This window comes from Neovison vison, chromosome 2, assembly GCF_020171115.1.
Source record: "Neovison vison isolate M4711 chromosome 2, ASM_NN_V1, whole genome shotgun sequence".
Classification (NCBI taxonomy): domain Eukaryota; kingdom Metazoa; phylum Chordata; class Mammalia; order Carnivora; family Mustelidae; genus Neogale; species Neogale vison.
Genome location: NC_058092.1, coordinates 197,327,852 through 197,344,083, shown reverse-complemented (window position 1 = coordinate 197,344,083; position 16,232 = coordinate 197,327,852). Strand labels below are relative to the sequence as shown.

General features: G+C 39.3%; 1 protein-coding gene across 1 annotated transcript in view; it reads left to right on the top strand.

The window, feature by feature from the left end:
- The window catches only part of GRID1 (glutamate ionotropic receptor delta type subunit 1), a 705,818-nt gene that overhangs the window by 457,406 nt on the left and 232,180 nt on the right, over positions 1-16,232 (top strand). The gene's annotated exons all lie outside the window — the stretch shown is intronic.

Sequence of the window (16,232 nt, the reverse complement as noted above, 5' to 3'; positions counted from 1 at the left end):
TTTATAGCCTCCTTGTAGGTGAGAATATTAAAATGTTAATATAAAGTATAGTTGACATTAAAAATACCACACAATTTGATGGGTTATGATTTGGAGGGTTTTTTTTTTTTAAAGATTTTATTTATTTATTTGACAGGGAAAGAGCACGAGAGAGAGAGAGCACAAGCAGGGGAAGAAGACAAGGGGAGAAGCAGGCTCTCTGCTGAACTGGGAGCCTGATGCAGGACTTGATCCTAGGACCCTGGGATCATGACCTGAGTAGAAGGCAGCCACTTAATTGACTGAGCCACCCAGATGCCTTGATTTGGAGCTTTGACATATACACTTGTAAAACTATGACCACGGTTATGATAATGCACCTTTCTATTACCCACAAAAGATGTCCCCATGTAACCAGTTTCTCTCTCTCCACTGCAATCCCAGGCAACATCTGATATATTTTCTGTCAGTGTAGATTACTTTGCATTTCGAGGACTTTATATTAATGTAATCATACAGTACATATTCTCTGTCTAGCTATTTTCACCTAACATAATTTTGAGATGAATTCATGTTGTTAATGTAGATTGATGGTTAATTTTTGTATATGGTGTGAGGTAAGGGTTGAGACTAATTTTTGCTTTGTTTTGATTTATTTCTGTGGATGGATATTTAATTGTTTCCCACCATTTGTTGAAAATAATCTTCTTTCGCGTTTGGGTCATTTGTAGAATATCAATTGGCATTCAATATTTGGATCTATTCCTAGATTCTCTCTTCTGTTTCATTGACCTATATGTCTATCTTCATGTCAGTGCTGCACTTTCTTCATAACAGTAGCTTTCTGAAATCAAGTGGAGTAAATTTTCCACCTTTTCCTTCTTTAAAAATTTGCATTAAGCCTTCTATACCCTTCACATTTTCATGGGGCTGGGACTAGGATGAGACAAGCAAGGCATCTGAGGCACAAAATTTAGGAGGGAATTCACCCTCAAGTTTGTGTAAGCACCACAGCTTAGTTCTGGCCCTGCATTTCCAAACAGATTTTAGGAAAAGGCCTGCTAGGATTTTAATTTCATTTGTATTGAATGAAATTAATACAATCTGAGGGAGAATTGAGAGCTTCATAATATTGAGTCTTCCAATCCTTGAACAAGGCTTATCTTTTCATTTATGTATATCCTCCTTAATTATTTTCAGCAGTGTTCTGCAGTGTTAAATGAATAGGTCTTGTTAAATTCATCCTTACATTTCTAATATTTTTGATAACAATTGTAAATGGTGCTGCTTTTTCAATTTAAGTTTACAGTTGTTTGTTGCTAGTGTGTAGAAAATACAAATAATTTTTGAATATTGACCTTATATCTCACAATCTTGCTAAACTTACATATTGGTTTTAATGGCTTTATTTGCAGATTTACTGAGATTTGCTCTACAGACAATCATGTTACATGTGAATAAAGACAGTTGTACTTCTTCCTTTCTCATCCAGATCTCTTTGATTTCTTTTTCTTGCCTTATTGCACTGGCTAGAACCTCCAGAGCAATGTTGAAAAGAAGTAATAAGAGTACACATCTTTGTTTTTTTCCTGATTTTAGGGGGATACCTTCAGCTTCCTGCTATTATTTATGATGTTACAAATAGGTTGGTCATTGATACACTTAATCAGGTTGCAGTTTTCTTTTATCCTTGGCTTACTGAGCATTTAAAAAATTTTTTTTATTACTGAGCATTTTTAATAGAATTAGTAATTGGATTTTGTCAAATGCTTTTTTATGCATCTATTGATATATTCACATAGATTTCCTTTTTTGTATTCTGTTGCTATGGAGTACTAAATTGATTCATTTTGAAGTGTGAAACCAACTTTACAGTCCTCTGATGAATTCCACTTGATCATGATGTTTCTGGGCTTTATTTTGTTTTGTTTGGAGTTGTTGAATTTACACTTAGATAAAGTATTAGCTAATATATCTTAAGGAAGTTTTGTATTTATGTTCATGAGGGATGTTAGTTTGTAGTTTTCTTATCTTGTAAACCCTTTGTCTGGTTTTGTTATTAGGGGAGTACTGACCTCCTGGAATAAGAATGTGTTTCTTTCTCTTTGGTTTTCTGAAGGAATTTTTGTAGAATTGATATATCTTCCTTAAACATATGTAGAATTCATATGATAATTGACTCTCTCTGCTTGACTTATTTCACTCAGCATAATCTCTTCCAGTCCCGTCCATGTTGCTACAAAAGTTGGGTATTCATCCTTTCTGATGGAGGCATAATACTCCATAGTGTATATGGACCACATCTTCCTTATCCATTCATCCGTTGAAGGGCATCTTGGTTCTTTCCATAGTTTGGCAACTGTGGCCATTGCTGCTATAAACATTGGGGTACAGATGGCCCTTCTTTTCACGACATCTGTATCTTTGGGGTAAATACCCAGGAGTGCAATTGCAGGGTCATAGGGAAGCTCTATTTTTAATTTCTTGAGGAATCTCCACACTGTTCTCCAAAGAGGCTGCACCAACTTGCATTCCCACCAACAGTGTAAGAGGGTTCCCCTTTCTCCACATCCTCTCCAACACATGTTGTTTCCTGTTTTGTTAATTTTGGCCATTCTAACTGGTGTAAGGTGACATCTCAATGTGGTTTTAATTTGAATCACCCTGAGGGCCAATGATGATGAACATTTTTTCATATGTCTGATAACCATTTGAGGACAAGGGGCGTTAGAGAGGAGTAGGGAATTTGGGTAAATTGGAAGGGGAGGTGAACCATGAGAGACTATGGACTCTGAAAAACAATCTGAGGGGTTTGAAGTGGCGGAGTGGGGGGTGGGAGGTTGGGGTACCAGGTGGTGGGTATTATAGAGGGCACGGCTTGCATGGAGCACTGGGTGTGGTGAAAAAATAATGAATAATGTTTTTCTGAAAATAAATAAATTGAAAAACAAAAAAACAAAAAACATATGTAGAATTCACAAGTGAAGATATCAGGCCCTGAAAGTTTCCCTACGTATCCACGCATCTCCACTATGGGAAGATTTTTAACAATAAATCCAGCTACTTTAGTAGAAATAAGGATAATTAGCTTATCTTTGTTTCCCCTAAGTGAGGATTGGTAGTTTACATCTTTCAAGGAAACTGTCCATTACATCTAAGTTTCCTATAGTTCTGATATGCTTGTAATAAACTCTCCACCTTTTGTTTTTCATTCCTTAAAGATGTCATTTTAGTGACTTATGGTTCACCTTGTTCCTGATGGGAGATCAGCTGTCATTCTTTTTTTTTTTTTTTTAAAGATTTTATTTATTTATTTGACAGACAGAGATCACAAGTAGGCAGAGAGGCAGGCAGAGAGAGAGGAGGAATCAGCCTCCCTGCTGAGCAGAGAGCCCAATGCGGGACCATCCCAGGGTCCAGGGTCCTCCATCCCAGGACCCTGGGATCACGACCTGAGCCACCCAGGTGTCCCTCAGCTGTCATTCTTATCTTTAGTTGTCTCCGCATACCGGATCTTTTCCTTCTGGTTGCTTTCAAGATTTTTCTTTTTCTCTCTAATTATGTACTTGGGTGTGGATGTCATCAAATTTAGAAATTGTTTGACCATTATTTCTTCCAATATTTTTTTCTGTCCTTCCCTTTCATGGATTTAAATGACATGTATACTAGGTTGCTTACAGTTGTTCCCCAACTCACTAATACTCTTGCTTTTTCACAGTCTTTTTTTTTTTTTTTTCCTGTGATTCATTTTGGGAGTTTTTGTTTTGATACTTTCAGGTTCATTTATTTTTCTTCTAATCTGCTGTTGATTTTGTCTAGAGTAATTTTCATCACAGACATTGCATATTTTATTTGTAGAGATTCAATTTGTATCTTTTATTTTTCTCCCTATCATGTACATACTTTTCTCTACGTTCTTGAACATATGGTGTGTGTTTATACTATTTATAATATCTCTTTTAATGTCCTGTTCTACTAATTCTGCCAGCTGTATTATTTCTGGGTCTGTTTCCATTGATTGATTCTTCTTCTCATTATAGATAGCATTTTCCTGTTTCTTTGCATGCCTGGTAATTTTAGATAGGATGCCAGACATTGTGAATTTTATATAGCTTGGTGCTTGATTCTTCCTTTAAATACTTCCTTCCTCTGCTTCTCCCCCCTTGGACAGAATTAAGTTATTTTGGAGCATTTTGATTTTTTTCAGACTTTCTCAGAAGCTTTGTTAGGTCAAAACCAGTTTTAGTCTGTTGCTAATTTGACCCATTATGGAGGGTTGGTAAACCTGATCCTTCCTGGTGGTCCTTTCCTTAGACACGAATTTACTTTACTCACAAGTACTAATCAATGCACTGCTAAAGACTTAAAGGGAACTTTCAGTAGATTTCTGGAGGGCATTTTTTTTGTAGCTCTCTCTTCTCTGGAATTCTGCCTTATGAATTGCAATTGTGTTGGCCTCCTCAAAACCCAAACTCTCTTCAACTCATGAAAACATTAGGCTTTGCCTATGTTTCCCCTTCCTCTGCTGCCAACTGGAAAGTCTATTAACATTAAGTTCACGCTTACTTCATTTATTTCTTTTCTCTTGGGTGTCCCTTCTCAGCTATGCCTGTTGTCTAATACCTGAAAACTGCCCTTTCATATGTCTTGTTTTTTAAGGTGATTGGTTATTTCAGTCCCTATGAGTCCATCATGGTCGGAATTTATACAGTTAATTACCATGCTCTGTATCTTCTACTCCTCTGAATTTATATTCTCAGATCTTTACAGTTGAGTCTACACAACTGGATCCAGTTCAAATAAAAGGGCTTTGATATGATAAATATGAAGCTATGAACTTTAGAGCCTTCTACTTCAGGCTCTGGGTCATGCAGTTTTATTTTAACATCCTATTTGGAAGTTTTAAAAATAATATTTCAGGATTTTAAATTATAATGCAATTAAAAATTATAATTTTCTGCCAGTTCCTTGGGGATTAAAAAACCATGAAGTGTTAATGTGAAACATAAGGTCTCATTTTGCTAGTGGTCGGGATAGTTGTGCACAAATAAAAGCAGATTTTAATATTCTCCTGAGACAAACAAATAGGTATTGCAAACAAAATAATTAAAGTGGTTTGTAGCAAGCAAGCAAATGAGTGCTGTGAAGGATCAGCTGCTATTATATTTATTTTTCTGTTTGAATATCTGCCTGGGAGTAAGCTGCAAACTGAAGCCCTGATCAGCTTTAAAAAATTTAACAGCAGAATGAAGAGCATTGGCTTTATGTTACAGAATTATTTAAGTCAGAATTTCAAATATTAAAATTTTTGAGGTGCACCTTTTTTGGGGTGTGGAATTCTGAAGAACTCCATGTGCCCTTCGCTCCCTTCCTTTCTTCTCTCTTTCCCTTCTTCACTCCTTTCTCCTTCTCTACCCTTCTTTGTTCATGAGTATTTACCAGGCCTGGTGCTCAATAGTAGAAAGACAAGAGCATATGAGAAACATACACCTTACTCTCAAGAAGCTGGTTCTGGTTCGAAGCCCAGGGTAGATGGAGCAATGGATTGCACCTGCAGTTTCTTTCTGTTGTATAAGGAACACAGAATTCACCGTGCCCCCAGATTTGAATCATGGTTGTGAATATACAATAAAGGGCTAGAGGATCCTTAGGGATGTTGGATCCGAGTAAATGGAATTACCTTATTTAGCTCTTGAGACCCCTTTTTCAGGTGAGTTCTTTAGTGTTCTACTGGGCTTATAAGATTGCATGAAGGGCCACTTTTCTGACCGTGACTGTACCAGGACCAGTCTTCCTCAGAAGACTGAGCCTTTGAACTGTGCCTTTGAACTGTGCCTTTGAACTGTGCCCTGAGCCTTTGAACTGTGTACACCCTACACTACTGCCCTTCCCTCCAGGTGGCAGACAAAGCTATGTTTAGCTTGTCCCTACAGTTATTAGTGCTTTTAGTACTCAGGCCCAGACCTGCAGAAGAATATATTTCCGGTCCAACTTAGAGCACAGTTCAGGTTTATCACATCTGGATGGTGGGGGCAGGGTAGGTTAGCTATCACTGACCCACTTCTGGGAACTGCTTTGACCTACCTTGGATGTTCAGAGACCTTGGAATGAAGGAAAACTACCTGAGTGGAGGGGCATGACATGGGGTTGTGGGAATTCAGAACTTGCAAGCTTGCTGGGAGCAGGAAGGCCAAAGAAGATGGGGCAAGGAAAAGAGGGAGGGAGGAAGAGTGAGCTCCAAGAGAGGAGTAGAAATGGAAAAGGAGAAAGTGAACATAAAAGATAAGGAAAAAAGGAGAGGAGAGAAGGAGAGTGTAAATCCCGCTGACAGCCCACTCCAGCCCAGCCGTCATCCATAAATAACTCACAACCGGAGGAACTTCACCGACTGTCTCCCGTAAATGCTGGGGACATGTGTGGGTCCCCTGGCTCATTGGAAGACAGATGTCCACCTTGTGCTCATGGTCAAATATAATAGAATAAAATGTGATGAAATAAAAGTTCAATTAAATGAAATAGAATAAAAGAGCCACTAAATATGCAAAACCCCAGGGGACTTGTTTGGGCTTTCTGGGCGAGATAGCAGATTCTTCTGTAAGGCAGCAGGCCTGGTGAGAGCCTGGGACATCTGTTTCACCCTGTGGTCATGGTCAGGTGCGGGTCTTTAGGAAATAGGGCCAGCTGCTCACTGCTAGCTGGTCTGACTGGGCCACTCGGGGGAATGGACTGTGATGGAGGAGGTGGGGACAGCTCTGCCACCTGTACCATGGGCAGTTCTGGGTAAAAAGGGCAGGCAGAATGCTGGCTTTACTGGGAGCAGAACCCATTTGTGTCACTTATAAAAATGAAGGAAGCCATGCCAATTTTCAATTAATGGGCCATTTTATTTAATGATAGGATGGTTGAGTCCTGGTTTGATGTCTTGGCAGAGAGTCAAGTATACCACGGGGTCTCTTGGAGATGAGGAACAGGAAAGAGATACATGCAGATTGAGATGGTCTGCTGGGAGCTCCCTTAGGGCTGTGCGTTAGCCATGGTGTTGAAAAGGGCAGAAAGAAGGCTGCTCTGGCTTGCCCTGAGGCCAGGCTTTGGCCAACGTTTTGCTGGACCCCAAAGGATGTATGAAGAGCTTTAGCTTCTGAGTTAGAAGGATAAGGAGTGCTCACCGCAAGGCTCTGTACTGGACACATTGAATCCCATTGCATTAAAGTCACTAAATGCAGTCAAAACCCTGGAAAGTACTGTTACCCAATTACAGAGGATACTTAAAGGAATTAAGTGCCTTGTCCAGGTTATGCAGCCAGGAACAGAAGCCAGGACTGGAACCCAAACCCACTGGATTCCAGGTCCTATAATCTCTTCATTTCATTACATAATACCCTAGACCAGAGCTTCTGAAATTTGAGTGTGCTTACTGGTCAAAATGCAGATTCTAATTAGATAGGACCAGGGGGAAGCCTGGGATTCTGCATTTTTTAACAAACTCAGAGGTGATGCTGATGCTTTTGGCCCATGGACCACACTCTGGGGAGCAAAGGCGTCCTCTATGGCAGTTTCCTACATCCCATGTAAAACAGGGAGACTCATGCATACCCATGAGCTTCTAGGGGGTGATGAATGAGACAGGGTGTCTCTGGTCAGAACCACCACTCAGAAAGTGCCTTTCTGGGACACAGGGGTGGCTTGGTCAGTTAAGCAGCTGCCTTTGGCTTGGGTCATGATCTCAGGGTCCTGGGACTGTCGAGCCTGCTTCTCCCTCCACCTGCAGGTTCCCCGGCTTGTGCTCTCTCTCTGACAAATAAATAAAATCTTTAAAAAGAAAAAAGAAAGAAAGAAAGTGCCTTCCTGCCACCTTTTCTGTCCTGCAGTTGTAACCAGCACCAAGCTTTGACAGCTTCCTCCCACGCTCTCTTTCTCACTGGGATGTCCTGGTCTCTGTGGAGCCTTGGCTTTCCTAGCCTGCCGTGTTCCATAGGGATCTGAATGCAGCAGATATTCTAATGAGCCTGTGGACTTCGTTGGGAGGAAATCTTCCACCACAACTTTATTGAATCCTCCTTTTTTCTCTCAGTCCAGGTTTGTCTGTGAAGTTTCCTTACCATCATCAACTTTAGATTAGTGGAACCATGGTTGTTAGAAGGGAAATAAACTTTATTATTTCTCCAGAGATGGAATAATGCTGGTATCACACAGGTGTTTGATAGATCTAGGCCTTTGTAAAGAATAAAAGGAAATGACTAATAATATGATTACACAACCCTATATGAGATTAGAGCTTTGTATAAGTGTTTAATAATATTTTCCCCTGATATCAGAAGGTTCTGAAATTTTACTGAAGTCTTAAAGATCAGACAGAAAATTACTTGTGCATGAGTTTTGCATTGGATTTGCCAAAGTATATATTTAGAAAAAGGAGATCCTTACCATGTTAATTGCTGTTTTGAAGATTTCTCCCCATTATGAAAATTTATCCTCTCTGCTGCTCAAACAGACATGGAGTAAGACTTCTGCAGTGATTCTATTTTAAACAAAAATTTCCGAGAGGCATAGAAGCTACAGGACATGACATCACAAACCCCTACATGTCCACTGTTCAAATTTTGCCATATTTGAGATCTCAATTTTTAAGAGGCTGGCCATTTCTGATATAATTGAAGTCTGTTTTGTACCTGCTTACATTAAGTCCTATTAAATTCTGTGTCAGCCAGATTGTTTTCTGGGTTTTTTTTTCTACAAATAACAGAATAATATGAACCCAGTTTCCTTCAGTGATCTGAGGCTTTATCATCTCACCTTAAAGAAGGCTCAGAGGTAGGCCATGAGGTCATAGGGCAGGGTGATATAGCCACTATCTAGTTTCCTCTGGGATCCTTGGTCTATCTGTTGTGTTCTGTGTGCTCAGACTGCCATAAGTGGAAGTTCCCCCATGACTCAAGCCTCCAGAGACAGAAAGGTGCTGTGTTTTCTTGGTGGTCATCTTAGGATTGAGCAAACCTTCTCAGAATTCCTCTAGGAGAACCCCTTCACAACCCAACAAACAGAAATAGAGTTGTGAACCTTCTCCTTGAACTGTCTAGGGTAGTAGGACCACCCAGGTTGGCTTTGACCAAGCAGGATGCACCTGTGGTTCTGGGTCCAGGGGGCACCTCCCACCATCTCAAATCCCAAGGTGGAAGGAAGGACACCTGTTCACATAGCATAGAAGACGAGGGGTAAGACTGTCAGCAAATCGGTTTTCCAGCCCCCTCTATTTCCACAGTGGCAGCCACTGTCCTGAAGCTGGTGTATGTCCTCCACATCTCTTTTTACTGTTGCACATATCTCTACTATACATGTCCTGTATTCGAGGTCTCAAGAGAAACAGGTGTCTGTTTTCCTTACCTCTAGTATCTGCGTGGTACAGGTAATGATGCAGTACTATAGGTGTATCCAGTGATTTTCATAGCTGCATAGGAGTACCTCACACAAATCCCATTGCCTCTGGTTGTACTTTTTTGGTCATTGTTATTACCTCGGAGGCCAGAGTAGAAGTGAGAAAGAAGCAGCTGAGTGGGACAGACCCAACAACTTGTGTGTCTCCCAGTTACCCTGTTGATAGTGTCCTCATTATTTTCATTCTTCTCATGGTTAGCAATAAGCAGAACTTTTAAAAACCATTACTAGATTCAGTATTGGTTGTTTTTCAGCTTTTTGGGGTCAAAGGCTTCTCGGGAAATCGAATACAGCTCACAGGCTTTCTCTATAGGCAAATGCACACATACTTAAATACTTAACATTTTTTGGAATGGTGAGTCCCCCTTGAAGCCTGCTAGAGGCCCTTGCTGAAGATATACATTGCTTCTGAATGGAGGCAATCAGATCTTATTCTGTTCCTTACTGTGCTCTCTAAGAAGGACAGTTTGGCTTTCAACCAGGGGATTAAGTAACACCTGAGAGGATGGGAAGATTGGCTTTTCTTTAGAATTTGTCTGACTTTTCTTTAGTCTTAGCTCTTTGTACATGGAGATTCGTAGAGGTTTCCTGATAATTTATCTGACTCAAAATGAAGATGGTCTAAGTTTCAGTGTGCATGTTCAGTACAAAATTAGATGGGGTGAGCATTTTTATTATTTGGTCTCACATTTTATTTCTTTCATAGAAATCTTCCTTTAAGAATGCTACAAGGCATAAGAGTCTCCTGCCGCCCTCCGCTCCCCGTCCCAATGACTAAAAGAATGGATGTTCCCTGGGAATTCTATCCCTGTTTTCTTCTCTACTTGTTTTAGTTGTTACAATATTTTTGTTATCAAACTACAAGTATTTCTTACATTGAGAAAGGATTCAGTGATACTTTGCCATCACTCTGTTCCAGTCTCATTAGTCAATCAACATGCGCTCTAGGTTCTGCATTTCGGCTCTATCTAAAGATGATCCATTTGCAACAACCCTAGTCTAAGACGCCATCATCTTTCACAGAGATGGTCTTTTGAGTGAGCAGTATTGATGAGAGAGGAGTTATGGGGAGAAGCTATTAGATTGTAGGAGGGCAAGGTAATAGAATATTTCAGGGCGGATATTTCTGGAGTAAGAGACGAAATAATTTGGAACCTGTAGAATGTTTACCTTTTTGGACACGCAGCTGGGACATAACTGAAGAGAAGGCTGTACATACTTCTCTTGGGTCCCTCAGAAATAGCCTTCCTTCTGATATTATGACAATGAACTTAGGGAAAGGGAGTCAGATGAAGCAAATAGAAATTGTAACATGATAACTGAGGTTTAGTTAGTCACACAGCCAAAAGACATGAGGAGTTTGGGAGATAGGTGTGTGTCATATGCTAAAGGAAGAATATTCTAAATAAGAGGATTAATAGTATGTCTTTATGGGGGAATAATTAGTCTGGATGACACCCCCAAATGGAAAAGAACTAAAAACCTGGGTATAGTATAATATAGTATACTTTTAAAATACTTTCAAATGGGTCACTTAGCAGTCAAAAACAATGTCCACAGAGGCCAGATATAAAGTGAAAATTGAAACTTTGGGAAATACATGAGGTTCCAATTTAGTTTTTGCCTTGACTCTACTGGCCAAACTGTAGAAACCTTGAGCTTTTATTCTTCTGTCTTTGTGGGGACCAATCCGATGTGAGGCTTAATGAGAGATTTTTGTCATAAAGCCAGAAACTTAGATTCTCGGTATAAAGGTTAACTAGAAACGAACTCACTGTGCAGAAAGGAATAGCAAGAAAAATGTTCTGTCTTGATCTTGGAGTTGCATGGTGGGGGTAGTTTTTCTTGAGAATTGATGAGGCCCTGAAGGTTTATGACCCAAGTCATACTACCTGTGGTGCCTAATGAAGCTCAGATGAAAGTTTAATATTAACTTCTGGGGTTGTAGATTGGTAATGCTCCTAGGTAGGTTGTAGAAGCGAGCACAAATATCCCCTGAAGTAATACAAATTTGAGTCAGACTTCAAGGGACTCATAAGGAAGTTCTGAGAGAAATAAGATTATACACAAGAAAGGGAGAGGAAGGAAGGAAAGAAGGAAAGGTAAAAGGGAAAGAAAGAAAGAAAGAAAGAAAGAGGGAAAGAGGGATGGAAGGAGGAAGGAAGGAAGGAAAGAAGGAAACAAACCACCATGACTGAGAGCTGGGGGTGGGGGGCATGGGGGACAGTTTAATCAGATCTGAAATGAACTGTAGATATTAGAATTATCTGACATAGACAATTAAATAAGCATGCTTAGATATGTTAAAAAAGAGAAAGAGATGCTGGAAAATATAAGCAAGGAATAAAAGCCATCTAAAAATGAAGCAAAATTGAGAAATAAATAGCTTCAGGCAATTAAAAACCTAATCATTGAAGTTAAAAAATTTGAAGGATAAGTTAACTATCAAAGTGGACACATGTAGAGAGAGAATTGCAACCGGGAAAATGTGAAGAGATTATTTAGAAGGCAACCCAGAGATATAAAGGGATGGAAAATATGACAGGGAGGTGACGGCACATGGAAGAGAAGATAACACTGAACTTCTAGAAGGAAATAGGAGATGATGGTGAAGAAATAATATGAAAGGATAGTATGTTCTAGAATTCTCTGAAATATTGAAAGGAACCAAACCCCAGATCTAGGTGGCCTAAGGATAAAAATCAAAATAAAATGTCTATATTGAGAGACCTCTTAGCATGATATTGCAGAATGCCAAAGACAAAGAAAAATCTAGAGAGCATCCAGGGAGCAAACACAGGTCTTCTTCAAAGAAATGGCAGTTAAACAGATTCCTAATACCTGGAGTTAGTGGGCTGCATAATAGCACCCAAAGATACCAGGGCCTAATCCCTGGAACCTGGGTTACCTTATGTGGCAGAAAAGATTTTCCTAAGTGATTAAGGTAATGATCTTGAGGTGGGGAGATTATCTTGGGTTATCTGGGTGGGCCCTAAATCCAATTTCAAGTGTTCTTATAAAAGGAGACAAAGGGAGATTGAAGAGAAGAGAACACAACATGGCCACAGAGGAAGAGCTTAGAGTGATGTGACTATAATTATGCCAAGATAGACTGGCTGCCACCAGAAGACGTTGAGAGGCAAGGAACTGTTTCCCTTAGAGCCTCTGGCAATAGTGCATCCCTGCCAGCATCCGGTTCCAGCCTAGGGAGAGTGACTCTGGACTTCTGGCCTTCAGAATAGGACAGAATACAGTTCTGTTGTTCTGTGCCACGGAATCTGTGATAATTTGTTATTGCAGCCAGAGGAATCTGACATAGGGGGCAAAATGGAAGCAGAAGACAGGGTCATAGAAAATTTAGTGTGCTAAGAGAAACTAGTTGTCAACATAGACTTTTATCTTTCAAGAGTAAGATTAAAAAAGACACTTTCCAGCACACCAAAACTAAGTGTATCACTCACAGAATGACATTAAAGGAAATTCTAAATGATGTGCCTCAGGAGTGCATGTGAAAGGTATGAGTTCAGAAAAGAATGCCTAACAAACACACTGATAAGTATTGGTTAAATGGGAAGATATTAACTCCACAAAGTATTAGGACATTTATGTCATAGGAAGGCCTAAAGAAAAATAGAACTAAAATACTGGATATTGCTGTCACATTAGTTGGGATGATGGTAATTAGAAATAAATGTTGGAGAGGAGCCTGGGTGGCTCAGTGGGTTAAGCCTCTGCCTTCAGCTCGGTCATGATCTCAGGGTCCTGGGATCGAGTCCCATATCGGGCTCTCTGTACAGCAGGGAGCCTGCTTCCCTTCCTCCCTCTGCCTGCGTCTCTACCTACTTGTGATCTCTGTCTGTCAAATAAATAAATAAAATCTTTAAAAAAAAATGCTGGAGAGGAGAGTAAGATATGGATTAACTTCATGCTTTGTTTCATATGCATTTTAAAGTATCTGAGATAACCAAGAAAAGAATAATGTAAACAATGTAACTTCCAAAAGAGGGTAAAATAATGAAAATAGGAAGAAAAGTCATTCCAAAGGGAAGTAAAAAAGAAGAAAAAGGAAACAGGAAGCTATGTTATAGAAACAATATGATAGAAATTAATGTAAGTGTAGGTAATCATAGTCCAATATAAATAGATTAAGATTTCTACTAAAAAGTCAAAGATGGATATAAAAACCATGTGAGTGTATTTTACTTCTAATAGTCTCCAACTAAAGTGTGAGACAGAGAAAGATGGATGTCAAAGAGGCAGAAGAAGTCAGAGCAGGCAGCTAGTAACCAAAATAAAGCTAGTGTCACTGCATTAATATTGGACACAATACAGTAAGAGGCAAGATGAATTCCTAGAAATAAGGGGGATATCTAAATAATGGTTAAAAGATTCAATTCAGCAAGGAGTTATAGTCTTCCACATGTACGTAACTAATACAACACTGAAAATATGCTTTTTGAATTTTTGAAAATATCGGCTGAATTCAGACAGAAATAGACTAATTCCTAATCTCATGGACCTAAAAGTAGGCCACTGAAACCTACAACATCAGAACAGTTAATGCACATGAAACATTCACGCAGACTAACCACATGATAAGCCACAAAGCGAAGCTCAATACATTTTAAAGGATTACCTTTATACAATCCATGTTCTCAGGTCACAGTACGTTTAAGTTAGAAATCAATAGGATGATACTAAGAATACCCTCATGTTAGGAAATTTTTGAAAAATCCGTACTAAATTACTTATGGGTCAAATATAAATCAAGGTGGGATTTTTAAAAAGAGTGGTATAATTTATACGTATAACTTGTGGGACACAGCTAAAGCAATGTTTGGGTGTAGATTTATTGTTTTTACTTTCTTAGAAAAGACAAAAGGTGTAAGATTCCGCAGCTGAGTTTTATACCTAAAAGTTTTATACCTAAAAAGTTTTATACCTTTGACTTTAGTCAAAGTTTTATACCTAAAAAGCTACCTAATAAATCCAAAGACAATAGAAAAATAATAAAGGTAAGAGTAAAAATTAATGAAATAGAAAACCAGAGAAACTTGTAAGAGAGATTCAGTTAAGCCAAAACTTACTTTTTGAATAGGATTTATGGGCACCTAGGGCTGAGTTGGTTGGGTGTCTGACTCTTGGTTTCAGCTTGGACAGCCATCTTGGAGTTGTGGTATCAAGCCTTGCGTTGGGTTTCGTGCTCTGTGCAGAGTCTGCTTGGGTTTCTCTCCCTCCCTCCCTCTCCCACTGCACTTCCCTCCACCCTCCTCTCTCTTCCTCTCTCTCTCAAATGAATCTTAAAAGAAAAAAAGATTTATAAAATAAACTTCTAGTATCAAAAAAAGAGGGCACAAATAAATATTGTTAACAGTAGATGAGAGCATGTAGCTTTAGATGCATTAGAGAAAGTGAAGAAGTAGAGAGACATTGTGAAAAACATAGGTCAATCAACTGGAAAGTCTGGACAATACAGGTGAATTTTTAGAAGAAAAAATGACTTTGGGCAAAGAAGGAGAAACAAGCAAAATCCCTATGTAAAAAAAAAAAAAAATTTAATCAGTAATAAGAATCTTCCTACAAAGGAAACACCGGGTTAGGAGAGTTTATAGGCCAGTTCTACCAAACATTCTAGAGAGTAGAGAAGATATTTATGACATGTGGTAAAGAATTATCCAGAATTTTTTTAAAAAAAGGTCCCACAAATCGATATGCTGCAAGAGACCCAACCCAATAGGAGCTCTTTTTACTACACATGATCATAAATTGGTACGATCACTTTGGAAATTTGGTATTCCTTCATGTATTTGAACATATTCATATTCTCCTATCAAGGAATTCTAATTCTAGGTATATACCCTAGAGAAATTCTTATGTAAGTGCACCAACACATACGCACAAGAAAAATGTGCACAGAAGCTTTGTAATAGCAAACAAAAACATTCCAATGGGAAGGAACACCAGCGTGTGTAAATGGTGGCATAGTCATACAGGGCAATGGGGTACAGTTGTGTAAAGAAGTAAACTAAGCAGTACCCCCATCACCTGGACAGATTACAAATGTGTGAAATGTTCACAAGTATTGGAATTGTCTGGGGAGCTCATGGAGAACACAGAGGCTTTGCTTGATAAAGTGGAATGGGGTTAGACCTCTCTATATTTTATCAAGTTCCCAAGGTGATACAGATGCACAGCAAAGTTTGAGGAACACAACTACCAAAACTTTAGCTTGCATGAAGCTCAACAAAATGTAGAAGACAAAGTTATACATTATTTGTATATAGTTATACATAATGTGCATTATGTATGACGTACATAAGTCATAGCGTGATGAAGTTAGCTGCTGGTGAGGAGGAAGGTGTAAGCATTTGGGGAGGAGGCAGCCAACCAAGATGTAGGATATACTTTATTTCTCAGCTTGATAGAAGACCCACTGATCCTTTTATTATTCATACTTAATGTGATGTTTGTGCCTAAGATCTATTTCACAGTATGAGCTTACAAAGTCATAAAAGCAAGATTTATTTCAAGCCTGTGTGTCCCGGTCGGCATCTGGGTATGACACATTATTGCTGCCACTGCAGAGTTGCTGACTTTAGTGAGGGTAGTGCAGGTCACATGGTGTATACACATTGTCTTCTGCTGCTCATCAGCAGTGCTCTCTGGAAGGAATAGTCAACTGGCACAAAGGGAGAGTTTGTTCTCCAAATGCGTGGAATAAATTGGCTGCTTGAATTGCCCTCTGCATCCATAGGAAAGTCCAGAAGTTGGATGTCTTCACATGGGTCCAGAGACTGACCTGGTGGGAAGCCTGGAGACAG